Genomic DNA, 16092 nt, shown 5'->3' with positions numbered 1-16092 from the left:
CCTCTATGAGCCAAAAGCTGCCCCAGGTGCCACCAGCCAGCCCAGCACAGCTTGCCCTCCAACCTAAACTTGCTTACTTTCTCCCTGCCTCTTCTCTGCTCACCACCATCTCCCCTTTGGCCGCGCTACCTGTCTCCCACTCCCGACCTAACCGTTTCCACTTTCCACTTCCCTGGTGCCTTGCAGTTCAGCAGCCCACGCAGCACTCTTCCAAAAAGCGACTTTCCCGAAGGTCAGAGGTGTTGTCCTGGCTTCTGCACCTCATGGGACTGGGCCCAGTCTTCATCTTCATTGAACTTTCTTTAGGATCTGCCACCATTTCCCATTCTCACCTGGTTTCAGGAACCCCTAATCTACGACACAGTGAATAGCAATGTCCCTTGTCACAGATCCAAAGACACTGAGAGAGGGCATGAAGCCCATACACCTATCCCAAGGTGCCCTCACCTTGGATGCAATGCTCTTCACTTTGGATTTTTGTGCCAGTGGAAGTGTGCCTAAGAAATTCCCTTCAATGTAAGGCTTCCCCAAGCCTGTGTCGTCTACCATTTTCTAGATGACACTTGTTTTCTTTGCTATCTCAATTCCAGTATGATTTCAAACATCAGTCTTCTGTGGATGAATTCCAAATATACACTGGGCTCCGCACGCCGCAGAAGCCTAGACCCATACTTCTCAGAGGACATTCCGATTTCAAACTCTTAATGACCAGAGCCAATCTTATTGTCCTCCCCCATCCTCCTGTGGGTTTATGCCATTGGCATCACTGATTTTTCTGTTTTCTAAGCTGATCACATCCAGGCCAGGTCAGCTTTGACTCCCCCGCTTTCCCTTGGCCCCAATCAATCCTGCCCGTGCTCTTCGTAAATTGCTCCTGGCCTCAGCACAGCACCTCATCCTCATGGCTGCTATCCCAGCCTATGCCTTCATGACCTGCCAGAGTGTCTGCAATTCTTAGGTTGAAACTCTGCCCACGGAATTCTCTCTCTAAAGCATTGTCTCACCCCTCATTTACCTGGTCAAAAATATTTGGTGGCTCTCTGCTGCATTCTGAATAAAGTTTGAAATACATAGGGTGGCGTTCAAGGTCATTCACAATTTAGTCCATGTCAAATACTCCTTAGACTACACTCCATGCCCCAGAAAAACCTGCATGGGTGCTTTTCAGGTGCACACAATGTGATTTTATCTATCCTTCAAGGCCATGTCAGATGTTCTCTCCTCCAGGGAGCGTTCCCTGACTGCCTCACTTGGATGGCAGTAATTTCACAGGCACCTTATACCTCCCTTGTGGCATAATACCTTCCCCATGGTGATTTATTCACACATCTTACCTGTCACAGTAGAGTATAAATTCCATGAGGGGAAAGGAAATGGGGAAGACTTAAGAAATAATTTTCTCCTCATCCACTATCTTTCATACATTTCTTTTTCCTGCAAACTTTTCTATAGCCAATGAAAGCTTCATTAAGGAGAACACATTTGCCCTGGCAGAGAAGGTCCTTAAATTAACAATGTCATCAGCTCCTTCCCACTGACAAAGGGCCCCTCACCATGCATGAGGCAATGCTCGTCCATTGTTTTAACAAATCTTCACAAAAATCCTGAGAGGTGGGCACAAGAAACCAGAGGTCCGATGAATTTGGTAACTTGTGCTTCGTATGGGACCCCAGGATTCAAATCTGTGTTGATGACCCACAAGTTTTGGATTCCTGCCATCCTTAGCCATCCTTATTTATTTTTTGAGCTCTGCAATCCCCTGACTTAACCATACTAATGGGCTAGTCTAGGGTTACACAGCCAGAAAAGGGCAAAGGGCTTTGTCATCTGCTGTCCCCACGCTCTTCCTTCCTTCCATTTGTCTTGATTGCCAAATAGAAGAAAGAAAAAAAAAAGTCCCTTAAGCAAAGCTTTCATGCATTTGAATAAAATAAAAATAGGGAGAAACAAGGAACAATGAGATGTTTTGTATATAATGACAAAGTAACTGTTATTATTACTGTCACCATCATTATTGTTTAACACTGATCATGTCCTTTCAAGTTTCTAATTCGAAGCATTAACTTCCTTCTGGTCCAGGGTAGAATGGTAAGATGGCTATCATGACCCTTCATGGTTCTGATTATAGTTGGGAACAGAGACCACGGCTGGAAGCCCAGAAGGTTCCAGAAGAGAGAAATGAATAAAAAGTGGAGGTCCAAGGGGGAACAGAATAAAAATATAGGACTATCTTCCCACGGGCTTTCTCTTTATCTTGTAATACAAAGTACAAGGTAGCCAGCTACATTTTAAAAACTTTTTATTAAAGACAAAAAAAAAAAAAAAGGACCACATATCCTGTATCCAGCCCACTGGAGTTTCACAAAGTGAACACATCTGTACATCTCACACCCAGATGAAGAAATAAGATATTAGCAGAGCTCCAGGAGCACCCCCTGCAAGCTTTCAGACACTAACCCCTTCCCCAAGGGAAAGCAGGCCCCCAGGACTACCTAGCTGACTGTATTTTAAATTAACCCCTTCATTCTGGCCAGGACAGCCTGTGTTCTTCTGAGAGAAAGCTATTCTGGCAGCAACTGTCACTTCAAAGCAGGGGGGAAAATAAAGAGTGTGTGAGGGAGTAATTTTGTGTGTAGGAGAAAAGTGTTTCTAATTTTCAGTCCTGAAAATGTGAGGGGAAGAAGCAATACGTGAAAAAAAAAAAGAGGGAAATAAGTCGGTAAATGCAGTCCTCGCTCTGCCTCCACCATTAGGAGCTGGAAGGCTTCCAGCGACATGCCATTTTGAGCAAGGAAGCAAACACAATCGCCCTTCTCCACCCTTCCCAGCCTCCGCCGGGGCAGGTCAGCTCCAACGCCCATCACCGTCAAATTTGCGGATAGGCTGACGGTTATTATTTAATGGCAACATGTTCACTAGGAGGCTGATAGTGTATTGAACATATGGTTCTGATTTATTTTTTCTGTTTGTAACCAGGGAGCAAGATGGGGAGCGTCAGAAACCTAACTCCAGGATTTGCTGGGTTCTCCCAAACTGTAACTGGAACCTCGCTCCCAGGCCGACGCCCCTCTTGCCTCCGCAGCTCTGGGGTCTAGGGAGGAAGGAGCCACAGAGGGTTCGGACAACAGCACTGACTGATCCCAGAGCAGGACTCCATTCTGTTAACCTGACAAAGGGCACAAGCCGCGCCGACATGTTTTGCCTCCACTTTCTATGCTAATTTATCAAACTGGAAGAAAGAGATCAGAACATCAAATAAAAATCCACAGCCGCAATTAACTCAAGACCTAACATGTACCTGGATAAGGGGACTCACAAGAATTCAGGTATCTACAAGGTTTTAAATGGCAATGTTTTCTAACTTTGTATCTTGGGTTATTGGTCATCAATGTTTCCAAAAATAATCACTCCTTTCAGTTACATTTTCTGATCAATTATTTAATGAGGTCTGGGTTATATGACATCGATGTCACCCTGAGTGGGGAAAACTCACGCTCTTGAGTGGTCAGCTAGAAAGCTGGCAATTTTTGTTAAAAAGGCAAATTTTTAGCCTGGCAAAACGTGGTGGCTAGGTTTATAGGGCATGAATAAAACCAATACTAGTACAGAGGGGGAAAAAAAGGCAGAGTTTGTGAGAGAATAGGGGCCTGGGGATCTCTAGGTTAAATACCAACTCAAGTCTGAAAGCTTCAGATCACGTTCTGGGCTTTCTCTACATGAAAACGTGGCCACCTCGTACAGAAATGGTTCAACACCCCTCCTCACCCTTCCTTTGTTTGCTCGGTGTGTCCCTAAGTAGGCCTGGGTGGATCTGAGGGACAAAATCCTTCCTGGTTTCTCCTTCTCCGAGGAAGGAGGGCAGGTTAGTGCAGCCTGCTGTTGACTGGAGCTGGGATTAATTAGTTCCTCCAGTGACCTTGGCACCTACTGATGGCGAAGTATGTCTCTAAGCTGCTGAGAGCCGCAGAGAAACTCAGGAGGACTGAGCGCTACTGCTAAAATGATCGTTGAGCCAAAAAACATAGACAACAACGAAAGAAAACCAAAAATGTGTACCTTATCTCTAAACACTGCCTGAGTATGTTATTCAAATGGTTGATGTGCAGAAATACCTCTACCTATCTCTGCATGTATGTTTATTTAAATCTCGATCGATCTTTCCGTTGTCCTTGTGGGTAACTTTGCAAGCCAGTGTCCCGTACATTGCCAGGGATGTTTGGAGGGGGCTGTTACCTGTGGTTGGGACTGAAAACAATTTTAAAGCATTCCATCATGCAGTTGTGGAAGCTCATCTGTCCCGCCACACTTTACCTTCATCTCTTCACTCCCCACCACCGCCCTACTGTGCTCAGGCCTGAACAGAGCTGAAAGAAGTTAAAGAGCCCCGCCTCTTTCTCTTATCATAGCTGGTTCAAGGTTCAATTTGAGTCAACAATGGGTCAACACTGCCAGAGAAGCTCAGTGTCTTGGGTTGCATAAATAAAGGTATTCTGTCATGAATTAGGGAGGTGCCATAATGGTTCTGTCAGAGGAATTCTGACATCTTCAAATACGTGAAGGGGCTCGCCTCCTAAAGAGACACTTGATTTGCTTAGGGTTACTCCAAAGGCCTGAACAGGGGTGAAGAGTGCAGGAAACAGAGTCCCATTTCATTTCAGCACGAGGAAGAATTTTCTAACAAAATGTTATGGCTTGTATGTGCTATGGGGTCGTGATTGTCCAGTCAATAAAGGAAGATACACAATAGATGGAAAGAGCTTGTTAGGGCTGGGGAAGAGGGTAGACAGGAATCGTGCCAGATAATCCCTCAGATGCCTTCCCACTTGGGATTTCCTTCTAGTTTCCACCTTATATTTGTGTTTTTTGTCAGTTGGGTGGATCTCCAAAGAGTGGCGTGGTGGGGCTGTCAGAATCCTGTGTGATGTGAAAAAGTTATTCCATTGACTCTAATGTGTCTTCCCACAGCAAACCACCGTTCTGGTACCTGAGTACTCAGGAGAACAAAGAAGCAGCTGGAGTAGCACGTGTTGTGGGAAGTAAGTAGTTAAAAGGACCAAAGCTCTTTGCTGGTCCCAGCAGCCCCAGAGGCAGCCAGTCCCTTTGATCCTGCCTCTTAATTGCAGCCTACTTGCACCAGGGAACTTTAAAGAAAAAAAAAAAAAAACAGGGAAACTCTAGAGATAGAGCTTGTTTGTTTCCTGAGGGGATGGTCTTTGTGGAGGCTGCCAGGAAGCTGATACTTGAGGCTCCAAATGATTGGTTTCCTAAGGGGGAAAATAAATAGTCCCTTCTACCAGCTAAGAGTCAGGTGTGACTAGGACCCCAGAAATATGAGGTATCTACGTATGCCATTTAGTAGGGGTGCCGGGTACAGACTTGGAAGAGAGAACGGGACGTGAGAAAGGCGACCATGGGCTAGCGCAGGAGCAGGCAGAACTCTAGAAAAAGACAGCCTGAAGCGAGAGCATCAAAGAAAACGGCACTGCACAGGAAGGGAAGTGCAAGAAGAAAAGGAATCTCTAAGAATTCTCATAGAGAGCAACAAAATCACACCAGCACAAACATTTCACTTTGGAATAGGTCTTAGAGTTGATAACGAGCTTGTACCTATGACATGTATTTAAGGTGTCTAAACATTGAGATCCATCAAGTTGTTTAAGTTCATTCAATGTACATGCACACACACACACACACACACACACACACACACAGTCGAGAGTAAGAAAAAGCCCAACAAATAATCACAGCAAATAGTGGAGATGATGCCCTAGCTATCCTTGGCAATATACCAAGTCCCTTTGTGAGAAGGGACTCCTGGCTAAAACTGAACTCATGCCTGCACAGTATGCCAGTAATTGCTTGTTTATGTCTATTTAGCTACTTAGTGAGCTCCACCAACAGCACTTACAACTCTCAGGGAAGTTTTTCTAAAGCAAACCCTTTTTGTTGCAATCCCCAAAGTAAGCACTGGTGGACAAGGGCTGCGTGTTTCCGTCCTACCAACTTGAGTTTCGCCTCTTATTCTGTAACCTTGGCAAGTAATTTGATCTCTCTAAGCTTCATTTTCTTCATGAAAAGGTTTAACTGAGTTGATATGCATAAAGCTCTCAGCAGAGGAGGACTTTCCATATAGTAAGTGCTCAATAAATTCAATAAATGTTAGTTCTGTTTCATTCCTAAAAGGTTATTGGTAAATTAAAAATGCATAAAAATACCGGCCATCTGTGTGTGGACTAAATGAGCATCTGGGTAGGGAAGACTTCCTCTAAATCAGTTTAGCTTGACTTCTGGTTCTAGGAAAGAGGGGGCCACATGTGGGACACACAGGAAAATGAGACATCTGAAAGGAGGGAAGAAAGACAGGGGCACGAGATGGAAGACCTATGACAAGGTATGAGACTCAACAATCAGGCCTGGACATTTCACTTAAGCTACTTCATTCGACAGCTGTCTCTTCTCACAATGTCTTCGTTTCTGTTACAAGACTTTAAAACTAGCATTTTTTAAACAAATGCAATGTTAATGGCATATAACCCTTCCTCTCTATCCTTCATATTCTTTGGAGAGACGGAGGAGAGAATGGCATTATCTACATCTTAGGGAATGAATGAGTGTGTCAGAGCTCCTGGACCTAATTCACCAAGGGTGTGAGGACTCAAGTAGGCACATCAGACTTCCAGGCTCCAGTTCTGACCACCATCTAAAGAAAAGGAATCTAAGTCTGGTTTATAATGCATATATTCCTTAGGATAAAAAAACAAACTCTGGAGCAGACAGATAAACAAACACACCAGCCTTCCCTGGAGGCAGTAACCAAATCTCTTGGGGAAGTTGTCAGAGTCTGTGTCCACAGAGAAGACAGACATCTTGGGAATGGGGAGCTATCCAGAGACAGGCCGTGTGTAGCCACAGAACTGCTTGTAGCTGCTGAAGTCCCTGCTTTCATGCCTTCAGCCCCAGCCACATTGGTGCAAGGCTGGTGGGATACATCAATTCAACCTCAGCTTCACTCTGAGGCTGAACAGCCTGGAAAGACCTACTGAACAGCCTAGAAAGACCTATGTGTGGAGGAGGTAGGTTCCAGTCTCCAGACCACCAGAAGATCCTCCAAGGAGCCATCCCAGACCCAGTGATCCGCTGCCACTCACATTGTGGCAGTGACACTTACAAAGCAGTCACTGTATTCTGGAGCCTCCTGGATGAACAGCAGCTTCATCACCTGAAGCCTGTTACAAATGCAGAACCTTGACCTCAGCCCAGCCCTACTGAATCAGAGCCTACATTTTTACTAAGATCCCCAGGTGATTCATAGACACACGAGAGTTTGAGGAGTGCTGTCTGGTCACTTATGGTAGGCGTCTGGTGTGAGGGCATCAATCCATTTGCATATTTCAAGTACTTTCTCATCATGAAAGGCTATTTTCTTCCGAGAAGTCCTTATGGCTGGGTTCAATTGAGAACTGCTAGAATCAGAGATAAATGAATCGCCAGGGTCTTTGAGAACAGGATGACCAGTGTCAAATGATATTTCCAATCACCCTGGAATTACTGTTCTGACCAGTAACATCCCCAAAATATATATATTTTGAGAGATAGATGCAGAAGTATTGATAATTATTGGTTTTAAATACTCTCTTTGCTTATTCGTGAAGATCGACTTTTAAGAAGTCAACTGTATATATGAGAGATACAGCTACGAAGGTTCCCTCGACTATCTAATATTCTGTGGCTCTACGCAAGACTCTGAACTAATATTTGCCTCCAAAAGGACCATAGTCAGAAACCCTTGCCAGAGAGGGAAAGCTATGTGCAGGAGAATAGTTCAACCCAGGAGACTACACTGTTTTCTCATGGAATCCTGGAGACTAGGCTATGGTGCTTAATAGTATTGGTCATTTATTTTTTTAAAACAATTTTGCTCCTTTGTGGGTATTTTTCTGATTCTCTGCTAGCTCCTATTCTCTTTAGGCCCTTGCTGTGTTCCCCAAGATTCATCCTTGGTCATTGCCTATCTCTGTTCGTGCTGCCTTCTTTCACGAGGTGTGAGCTCCAACGGCTTCCACTATGGCTTCAACACAGGTGTGTCACGAGCTTGTATTTGTAGCCTGTCGTCCAGGCTGTTCTTCATTCCCACATTGTCAAATGTTTATGAGACATCTCCACTTGAATGTTCCACCATTAGCTAAAAACACCATTCTCAAGTCTAAAAACTCATCATCGCCCACCCTCCTTCAACCCTATTCCTATGTATCGGTCCCTTTTTCAGACCACTCCCATTTCTGTCAGAGTACCATTGATATCACTCCTCCTAGAATTTCTGCAGTGACGTGATCTCAGCTTACTGCGATCTGTCTCCTAGGTTCAAGGGATTATCTTGACTCAGCCTCCTGAGTAGCTGGGATTACAGGCATGCGCCACCATGCCTGGTTAATTTTTCTATTTTTAGTAGAGACGGGGTTTCGCCATGTTGGTCAGGCTGGTCTCGAACTCCCGACCTCAGGTGATCCACCCGCTTCGGCCTTCCAAAGTGCTGGGATTACAGGCGTGAGCCACTGTGCCCAGCCCAGTTTGGCTCTTCTAAGCTCTCACTACCTTCTAGTATTTTTCCTTCAAGATGCCTTTTGGATTTGCCCTTTCTCCTCCATTTTTCCTGCTAATGCAACCCTTTTCCACTTTGTGCCTAGAATATTGTGAAAGTTTTCTGGCCGGTGACATCACTAGTTACAAATGTTCTGACCTCTAACCCTATCTTACAAGTCCCAATTAAATCTTTATAAAGCATTAGATGTGATGTTATAGGTAATGAAATTAAACTCTTCCACAGGGCCCTCCAGCTGATTCATATCCCAACTCCACCCCCTCCATCTAACTTTATTCCCCGCTGCTCCCTAACACTTCATCCCCATCTCTAAGGTCAAGGTTTCTCCCTGGCCCCTACACCACATCATGCTATTCCTCCTTCCTGAGATTTTGACCACCGGCCTCTCCAAACACTTTTTATCATACATTCTTATAAGAATTTTTTTTTTAGATCAGAAACAACCATTAAAGATGGTTACTTTATAAATATTATACTTGCATAACCCTACTAATATGTTATACACATTATCAAACATCCATGAAAACTGACATTTGTAAAGGATGAGCTAAATAATACATAAGATGGAAGTTCACCTATTTCCTTGCCAAGTGAATAATCTTGCCCTTGACCTGGGGTGTGGACATACCACATTAGAGACATAGATCCAGACCAAATACATCCATTCAGACCCAAAGGAGGCAGCTCTTCCTGCAGGCAGCCTTATCTCTTACTCCCACCCAAACTGAGCTCCACTTTCCTGAACTCTCAGAACATTGAAAATTATATGTAGTAAATCATTTAGACAATATATATTGCATCAATACTTTAAGTCTGATTAATTGAAGCTTGCATCTAGGATGCCAGAAATTTATAGATTTTTAGAATAATTCAATATCTTAATTAAAAATATTACTGTCTTCTCAGAATTGCTTGGGTTGGGCTCTACTCAATTATGCAACATCCATTACAAGAAAACTCCAAGTCAGACTGAAGTTTAATTTCATTTGTCTCATTAAACATCACACACATGGATTCCCAGAGGTTTGAGGACTACTTTTTCTACTTTTTTGGCCAATGAGACGTTTAGCACATTGCTTAACCTTACTCAATTTGAGTTTTCATTGAATCTGTAAAACAGGGGGCAAAATGTGACCATTGAAAGAGATAATAGTCCACGCACAGTGGCTCACGCCAGTAATCCCAGCACTTCAGGAGGCCGAGGCGGGTGTATTACCTGAGGTCAGGAGTTCAAGACCAGCCTGGCCAATATGGTGAAACCGTGTCTCTACTAAAAATACAAAAATTGGCCAGGTGTGGTAGCACACGCCTGTAGTCTCAGCTCCTCGGGAGGCTGAGGCAGGAGAATTGCTTGAACCCCGGAGGCCTTGTGCCTGAATGCCTAGCAGTCAGAGCTGAAAAAGCAAAGCGAATCAACCTGTCTTCTTGCTCTGTCTTGGCATCCAGGCTGCCGATGGTCCCAAAGTCTAGTCTCAATGCACACACTATCCATGAAGGCATTTGGGGACATGCATCTGCACCCCCAGGGACAGTTCTAAGTTTTTCCTGTCCTTCAAAATTCAAGTGAATTAGCTGCTGAAAAAAAAAAAATCAATAAATCCAAGTTTTAAAAATCCAGTTTATAACGCATCTCCTCCAGCAGCTTTACCCAGCCCACCCTTGCCAGAGTGCCCTAAGTTTAGACTCCCACTTTTTAACTCTATTTGAACTGCTAATTAAGATAATGCCTGTGAATGCCCTTTGTAAAGTGTAAGAAACTACACATATGTTAATTTTCCTTCTGAAGACATTTGAGTGCTTAACCATCCTTATCGCATTTGTACATATCTTGTTTCCTTGCTATTGTGGATTGCAAACGGCCGGCCACAGCATTTTCAGTGTTCTTGACTCCTCCCTTTTTCCTCTGAGGTCATGTACCACCCTGGAGCTCGTCTACAGCAACCAGCTTGCATTCAATGCCCATAAACCTTGGACCTGCCCATCTGTCTGCCAAGACCCATGCCTGAAAGAGTTCTGTAAACGTGGCTACATCCTCAGCCTCCTCTCTCAGCTCTTCCCCAGGCGTATGTCCCTGAACCTCGTAGCTTGTCTGTGCCCAGAGAATACACATTAACTGTGATGTTAGGGTAAAACAAACAAACAAACAAACCCAAAACTTAGTGTTTCAAAAGGAGATAGATAGATAGATAGATAGATAGATAGATAGATAGAGATATATATAGATAGATATAGTAACTCTGCTTTTAAGAAACAAGGGGGAAAGTGAAATTCTGCAGAGTCAGAAAACAGGTTTCCTTGCTAGAGATGGAGACAGTGAGATAAAGGCATGGAGGCTTCCCCCACACCCTGCAGCTCAGAATTGTGGGACACGGGTCTAAGACTTCCCGTTGCTGGCTGGTATTTACAGCTTTTTAGATGATATGCCCATTTTCCCCAGGCACTTTGGGGCCAAATCTCAGTGTGCTGAGACTCAGAAATTGCTCTCAGTAGCTTCATATTTTGAATTTTTTTGCACCATTCTTATCTGTCTATTGCTCATCTGACATCTTTATATGTTATTTAAGCAGTACTTATCTGGAGAAATATAACAGAGGTCAAGAAAGTACATACATTTAGATATCTAAAACTCAAAACTCCATCTCTTGTTCTCCCCCCAATCACCAAAACTGCCCCAAGCCTAAAATTAATCTGATGGTTAACAATGCTAAATTAATATTAGCCAATAAAGTTATTCAAGTCTTTGAAACTTACAATTTTGCATCATTTATTTTTGTATACACACACAAAGGCAGGTATTAGGTTACTGAGTTTGGTTTCTCACCAAATAGCAAAAGCCAGGGAACCCCAGAGGTGTTTAATAAACACTTGTTGACTGATTGATGGAATATACTACCTAGGATAATTCAGACAATGCGTTCTTTGTCAAAACACTAAGGTAAATTATTGAGTCCACTTTTATTACCAAGCGTTTCTGCTGTATTGCAGAGGACAGGCCTGCCCAAAACTTGTCCATCTGCCTCAGAGCTCAGGTTTACAAAATAAACCCTTAGGCCTTACCTTTCACACCTGGTTTTTACTCTCGGCAGAGGAGGCCCGGACTGGTCTCCATAAACAACTGTGTAGTTGGAGCCGTGCCGTTGGAGGCCCAGGCCTGATGCAGACCCAGCCACCTTTGGCTCTTTACTACGAATATTATCACGGCTGCAAAAAATAGTTTGTGCACATTTTTTAAAAGAAAAAAAAAAACTGAGCAGAGCATAAAACTGGAGAGAAAAATAGTATGTGAACTAATTTACAAAGCCCAGCTAAGTCTTCCTGCCTCACTCTTCTGAAAGAAACCAAAGCATTAAAATATCAAGCTCTTTGCTCTCCACAGCAGCGGGCATCCATGCCCATCCAGTTGAGTCGACCCTTCCAGAAAGGATGCCCGGGCCCATGACACCTTCACTTCTCTTTGCAGCCATTTCCTGCCATTCTTTGCTAGGCCTTTAGCTTGGGTCTTGAGCAGATTTTGTGAACAGGGCAAACTGTCCTCTCTACTGTTCTGCCATGCCCCAGGGGTTCTGTGCTCGCCTGGCCTGACTCTTGACCTGCAGCTCTCTCTGGGCTTTCTTGCTTGCTGATTTTTATGCCCACAGGTCCCTACCTTTCTGTAACCCCCCCTTATCTCCACTGCCCACCTGTCCAACTAGAGTTGCCAGGTTTCTCTGCTCGGCACGATCCAGCCAGCTCTGACATGTAGCTGTACCTGAAGATGGTAAAGGCCCCCAGGCCCCCAAACTATGTTTTCAACAACCAACATGTCTTGTAGTTATCCACCTTTTCCTGAATCAGAATCCTTCACCCCTTGCAATGTTGCCAACCTACTTCTATGTTGATAATGTGTTTTGTCATTTTGGAAATGTAAACAAATCAGTATACCTTCCTTTTCATCTTTTTCTTGTTATCAGTAGGAAAGTACAAGAAAAAAGGAAGAGAAAATGCATGCGAGATTGAACCTACTTATTCTACTATATGGAATTATCTTAAGCTCAGCATCTAAATCCTCTTTTCCCAATTCTTGCTTGGAATCTTGAGTACCTGATCTTGAATTTCTGTGGCGCTCCCTGAGCGCGGGACTGGCTGGTAGCCATGTGATATTGATTTGTTTTCACCATAGCAACAGCAAATTGAAACAACTAGCAGAGAGAAGGCAGGCTGTTAACCAGTAAAGCTACCTAACCAGTATATTTCACAAGCATATTTTTTCTCCTTCCCTCCTGTTTTTTCTCTTATTTACTCCACTTTCACAAATTTAACACAAAAGTCAAAGGAAAAACAGCATTAAATGTTTTGGGCACTACAAGGCCTATGGCCAGAATAGTGTGCTTTGCAGAGCTTCTAGTATATCAGACTAGATCAATGGAAAAAATGCAAACAACAACGCTTTGATTTCCTTGGAAATTTCATTTGTTGAACTAAGAATAAATATCCCTAAAAAAATTTACATGAGCACAAAGTAGAATGAAGGGTTTTGTGTATATGACTATGTATCTTAATACCCTAAGGCATTTGCCAACAGTTTCCTAATACCGAGGTTTTATCCCTTTGTACTTTAAATAGCTCAGTTTGCCCAGAGACAAACAACAACTTTTTTTTTTTTTTTTTTTTTTTTTGGTAAAAGGTTAAGGTCTCAGAATGCTAAATGATGAGGGAAAGTGTAGCAAGTATGATTCAATTCTATTAAAAGATAGAAAAGGTAGGCACTTGCTCAAAACTACATGAGTAGTCGGAGAGGAGACACAAACTAGCTTTGGGAACTCCCGGGAACTCCAATGTGCTCCAATCAAAATCTTTTTTAAAAGGTTCCTTCGTAAACGTTACCCTTCCCCCGATCTCTGTGACCAAGGTTGCCACCTGTGACATGGATTCGCAGCCTGCAGTATTGTACTTCCCCTGCTCGGGGCCATCTGTGCTAGGACATGATGATTTCTCTATGAAAACAGCTGTTCCCACCATCACAACCAGCCTTGAACTTGGTGGCACAACCTGGATCCTAAATAGTGGCTCTGGAGCAACTGGGAATAGGGCCCCGGGGACCATCCACCTAGGTGGCAGCGCTGGGCTGCACCGAGGGGGAGTCAGGCCAGAAAAAGAGCTGTGCCCTGCTCCCTGCTGCTTTTTGCCAGCCCAGCCAGAAGCCCTGCAGAAAACCTCTGCTGACCGGCCCGACATGAGGCAGGTACGAGAAGATGCCCTATTTATGAGGGGGACGGGTTTACAGTTTACAAAAGACAGGCGAAAATATAAAGACATAACTTAAGTCCTGCCAACGGGGAGTTAGAATGTTCCTGGCCAGGACATAAAGAAATATTCCTCTCCACAAGCTCGAATAAAGGAACACACAGCAGAAATAGTTGGGGGATGACGTCAGAAGTTCTGGGCTAGTGTCCTGCACTTCTCCTTGAAAGTAAAAACAGTGGGTCTAGAAGAATCTACGTGGCATTGCCCTTATTTAAATGAGTAGTTCTACTGCTCCTTGCAAAACAAGTAGGATAGCTGAAGAAACTTCTTCTTATTTAAAGATTATAAGAACGTTCCCCCTGCCTTTTTTTAAAACCTTATTGTCCCCAAAACGCACACATTACCCAATTAACAAATAGCTTTCCACTTAACCTTTGTCTTTTAAAGGGACAGTAATGTTTCTTGAAGAACATTCAAGGTGGTGGTGGTTAGGCAAGTCAGATTTTTTTCTTCGCTTCAGTGCTTGCTAACTATTCTAAAAATGTTACACATTTATTGTAAACACATGCTTCCGAGGCCTAACAAAAAAGCACAGTTTCCTCATGCCTGGCAGAAATTTAAAACGGAAAAAGGGCAGAAAGAATTCTTTAGCAAATACATCCTTTCCTTCTCCTGGGCCAAGTGTGTTAAAAATAAATCTTCTCCATCATTTCTCACTGCTGCTTCTCAGCGAGAAAGTTGATATGGTTCGGCATAGTGAAAACACAGCTTTAAAAGCTAGCCTGCCCTCATTAAATTATTCTGCTGGCTGTGTGTTCTCATTAAAAATGCATAAAGATCAGATAATTGCAGTAAGCATTATTAACCCAGCTTTACTTTTGAATATAATGGTTCCACTTTTAAGCTGGAAACAAAGACTCAGACATGCCAGGAAAAGAAATGTAAACATTGAACTACAGTATCGAAAACTTGCCAGAAAGCTACCTCTTGCTAGGTTGTTAAAAATGTGCTTTTGAAACTCAGTTAAAGCTGTAGCATTTTAGAGCTAGGTAAGTCCCTAATTTTTAATAAATAGACACATACGTTTGGTCAAACATCCAACCGATGATTATTTACCATGAATTTTTTTTTTAATCCTTAATTGCAAGTCTGTTTTCAAATAATAGGATCCATGTAAACTTTATCTATTTGGGAACTAGCTATGGCAATATGACAATTTTTTTATAGCAAGAAAATAAGATTGCGCCGAAGAATTAAAATGGTTTTTAAAAAATAATGTAATAAATGAATCGATGCTTTGCATAAAAACTCGATTTCGTGCCTCACCCCGAACAGGCGGCATAGATTCAAGCTTTGCCATTTCTTTTTCTCAAATCAAAATGTTACGTAAAACTCCAGGGTCCCCCGCAAGTATTACATTTGAATTAGTGGAATCCAGTTTCCCTGGCTCCCCTAAGCAGCACACATGGAATGCAGCATACTGCAGCAAACTCTTTAAACATTCAAAAAAGGGGGGCGATTCTCCTACCTTGTTTAGCTCTGCCTGTCCTTCCCATTTACAGTAACCCCAGGAACATCTGGCAGAACCAAGTGGCCGAGGCTTCTCCACCGCATCATGAGGAAGAAACTTCCATGTAAATAGTTCTCATTCCCTGTTTATTGTACTCTGAAAGCCGCCTGCCGTATCTGGAAAATTTTACCTTCAGATGATGAAGCAAAGACAGTCTAAACTCTGTTGCTGTAAGCTGCAAGCCCTTCCTTCCGACAAATCCCTCCCAGCCCGGGCCAGCCAATCCCCAGCCAGCTCGTCAGCCCTACTCGTCTGAAACTGGCCCTAATAGGATGACTGACACAGTAACACAGCACTTGCAGTGTGTAAAAACAGTGCATCCATACTGATGAAAGAGGAATTTCCCTCTCAGAAGAAAGCAATCATAGCACCAAGACAAAGTGGCACATAATTGGCAGAGCAGAGAGAGGGGTAGCTCAAGAAAACACCCTTGAAGACAGCCAGCTCGGAGCCAGGAGCTGCACCGTGAACACTTTGGAAAATGTGAAACTCCGCAGATTCCAAAGAAATCCAGGTTGTACATGAAACTGAAGTCCTTGGACTATCTGACAAAGCATATGTGTATATTTTGTAAAGGAAAAATAATTCAGTGTCTGCCATGGCAATTAATACCTTACAAAACATTTACGTATTTCCATTATTGGGGAAGAATGTGCTAGCCCAAATGCGTATTCAAAATCAAAACATGCTTCTAGCTCTG

The 16092-nt window shown here is 43.3% G+C and overlaps 1 protein-coding gene across 8 annotated transcripts in view; it reads right to left on the bottom strand.

Moving 5' to 3' along the window:
• Positions 1 to 15588, bottom strand: part of MBNL2 (muscleblind like splicing regulator 2) — a 171730-nt gene extending 156142 nt beyond the window's left edge. For 7 of the 8 annotated variants that reach the window (XM_050765986.1, XM_050765988.1, XM_050765987.1 and 4 more), the window contains exon 1: positions 15351 to 15576. The gene's annotated coding sequence lies outside the window, so the exon portion shown is untranslated. Of the gene's footprint in view, positions 1 to 15350 lie in introns of all 8 variants that reach the window. The other variant, XM_050765985.1, reaches the window with a different exon arrangement.
• Positions 15589 to 16092: the final 504 nt, after the last annotated feature.

The sequence above is a fragment of the Macaca thibetana genome, chromosome 17, assembly GCF_024542745.1.
Source record: "Macaca thibetana thibetana isolate TM-01 chromosome 17, ASM2454274v1, whole genome shotgun sequence".
In the NCBI taxonomy this organism is placed as follows: Eukaryota; Metazoa; Chordata; class Mammalia; order Primates; family Cercopithecidae; genus Macaca; species Macaca thibetana.
Note: the sequence above shows the minus strand (reverse complement) of the source record. Positions and strands in the feature narration are given on the sequence as shown.